Genomic DNA, 3,075 nt, shown 5'->3' with positions numbered 1-3,075 from the left:
AAAAAACATTAAAACATGAAATATCTTAATTTTAGAGGGAAAAAATCGAATTGCAAATATTCTGAAAACAATTGCTTTTGTGATTTAAACTGGTTTTTAAACTCCAGGTTTGTCGTGATTGTTTGTAGGGCTGCACAATCTGGACAAAAAAAGAAGTGTTTATATTTCAATATGACTATACTATACTTGTCACGAATCCGGTCCGTGGGCTTCAGGCCGATTGCCACTAGAGGTCATTCTACCATTACATTGACTCTCACACTACACAGACTGTTACATGTCACTCCGGACTACAGTTCCCATCATCCATTGCACTTACACAGCTGAATTCACTGATCACACAGCCGTCACATTTCACACGCTCACCTGAGAGCCATTACACACACTATTTAACACTCTCTCAGTTCCTGTTCAGATCGCCGTGTATTGTTCTGCATTTTCCACTCACCTAGTGTTAGCTGCATTACCGAGCCTAGTGTCTTGTTTTCTTTGTCTTGCCTTGTCTGTTTCCCCGTGTTCTGATCACTGCCTGTTTACCTGGATTATCTCTCGAGTCTCACCCTATTGGATATTGTTTGCCCTTGTCTGGACCTTTGCCTTGTACCGTGATTATCCCTCTTGCCTTGCCATCATTATACCTGTTTGCCATTGTCTGACCTATGCCTGTTTTTGACCACGTCTCAATTAATAAAGCCTTGCAGATGGATCCGCATGCTTCATGTGTTCCGTCTGTTACAGTAGTATGTAATTTCATTTTTAAAAAATACATGAAAACCACTATTATTATTATTATTATTTATGGTAAGTAATAATATATATTATATGCCATCAAAGGAAATATAAGAGCAAACACTGCCTCAAAAAATCGACTTCAGAACGACAAATAAATTCTCATTTTCCTCACGCAGTCTCTGTTCTGCGCATTTAGCGCGCATTGTTGACGCTCTCAATGTATTTAAAATATGTTGTCATGCGCGTGTCCGATGCTGCTCGCTAAAGATACCTGAATAATGCTTATGTCTTTTAGCTAATGCATTCCCAAATTCTTAGTTCTGTACGAATATCTTTATTTCCACTTGTGCGTCCCTCAGCATTGTGCAGTCGGACGCGGAAAATCCCACTTTACAGCTCTGTCTAGTGTTCACTCACAATACAACACTATGCCTAGAAAGGATCAGGGCTTATTACATATTACAATACATTCTTCATGAATATTAATATATATTCGTGCTTTTATATGAATCATTATAGGTTTAATAATGATAGCAGTCATATCACCTAAAGATGAGTCAAGTATGAACCTAGTTTTAATTCTGGTACACTGATGTTCTGACCGTCAGTTAATGGCAGTAATCATGTAACAAGGTAAAACTGTTTTCTCTTAGAGTAAAAGCATCCCAAAACCACCGGAGACACCGCCCGGCCCAGTTACTAAAGTTAAAGACGGGACGATTACAATAGCAATACATGCTAAACCCGGGGCCAAACAAAACGCAATCACTGGTTGAGTATCATAAATATATGAATAAAGAAACTTAGCCTTTGTGTATGAGGAGTTCATGCACCATAAGCATTGTGTTTGTGACAGATGTGTCTGAGGAGGCGGTAGGTGTCCTCATTGCCGCACCGCCGACAGACGGAGAGGCCAATGCTGAGCTGCTGCGCTATTTATCCAAAGTCCTGGAGCTGAAGAAGAGTGAAGTATCATTAGATAAGGTCAGCAGCCTTAAACGCCAACTATGGTGTATTTAAATGTTTTCTGCCCACTATAATGATATATTATTAATAATTAATGTGGTTTCAATTGCTTCATATAGGGTTCCAAATCCAGAGAAAAAGTTATCAAGGTGACTGCAGCTGTCAGCCAGGAGGAGATCCTGAAGAAACTGAGGACAGAAGCTAGTGGTTGATACTGAAATGGACTGTTTTGACCCACATGTCCCAGGATAAAAATAAATAAAAAATCAGTGCAGTTTTCTATGTATCATTTGCATCTTAAAACCATGGTCCATGCAATATAATATTTAGATTTTTGTCAAATAAAAGGCTGTTTTATTTTTTGTGTATTTACCAGTTTTTAATTATTTTGTGTGTATTGAGGATGCTATGATGGAAATGTTGAATGCAGTCCAAACATATGATCTTTTAAATGTATCAACAATAATTTCATATTTTATAGTTTATTAGATATTATTATCATATGTTTATTAATTTTATTTGAATGCATTAAAGTTCAGGATAAGTATCCTGCTCCTGCCTCTTTTTCTTTTTTAAAGAAGTGCCTGAGGTTCAACACCATTGACAGATGTGTTCATTAGGAGAAACTAATGAGTATAGTTATCAGACATTCATTATAAGAGCCCATCAATGAATATTAAAGATTTTTAGAGTCTCAATGTCTGCATTTATATTCAGTTTAAAGTCTTACCTGTGGTATCATTTGGACATCAATAATGTATTCCTAGTCATTTTTGAATCATAAATAATTTATATCACAAAAGCATTTTACAATCACACACAAACATATTAGTGCAAATCAGACTCTTTGTGCATTTATATTAGCCGTGAGCTTCACACCATGCATGAAAAGCAAGCAAAGAAAATATTTAGATGTAAATCTAGAAATACTATTCTTTCATTTTGATTATTTACTTATGTACATTACAAAATAAAGATGCAAAACTTTTTTTTTTCATTTTACTAAGTGGCATTTTGAGGCACCCCAACCATTAGGAGAGGAAAAGCCATGGGGACTGAAACATGTTTACATTTAATTGCGCAGCCATTGCACTGCATCCTCCTACATTCATTATTCTTGCAATATTACCTTTCCATAAATGGAAATCTCTGGTTATTTGCCTGTTCCCAGAGCTCGTTATAACATAACGTTATAATAAACTGATATTGCATAGGCCTTATGAAATGAAAACAAATAATTTTCATCTGAAAATTTATTGACTTGTTCAATTAAAAATTAGTTGTCAGATATATCCAATTTTACATTACCTTACACTTGTTATACAATAACATAACATGCATAGAGGTAGGTATTATATTAAAATGAATTTGAACCTT

The 3,075-nt window shown here is 35.6% G+C and overlaps 1 pseudogene; it reads left to right on the top strand.

Annotated features, from left to right (window-relative positions):
- Positions 1–1,030: 1,030 nt before the first annotated feature.
- LOC107716665 (UPF0235 protein C15orf40 homolog) lies at positions 1,031–1,910 on the top strand (annotated as a pseudogene).
- The last annotated feature ends 1,165 nt before the right edge of the window (positions 1,911–3,075 follow it).

Source organism: Sinocyclocheilus rhinocerous, unplaced genomic scaffold, assembly GCF_001515625.1.
Source record: "Sinocyclocheilus rhinocerous isolate Xijiao unplaced genomic scaffold, SAMN03320098_v1.1 scaffold1201, whole genome shotgun sequence".
NCBI classification, from domain to species: domain Eukaryota; kingdom Metazoa; phylum Chordata; class Actinopteri; order Cypriniformes; family Cyprinidae; genus Sinocyclocheilus; species Sinocyclocheilus rhinocerous.
This window is presented reverse-complemented; position numbering and strand designations above follow the sequence as displayed.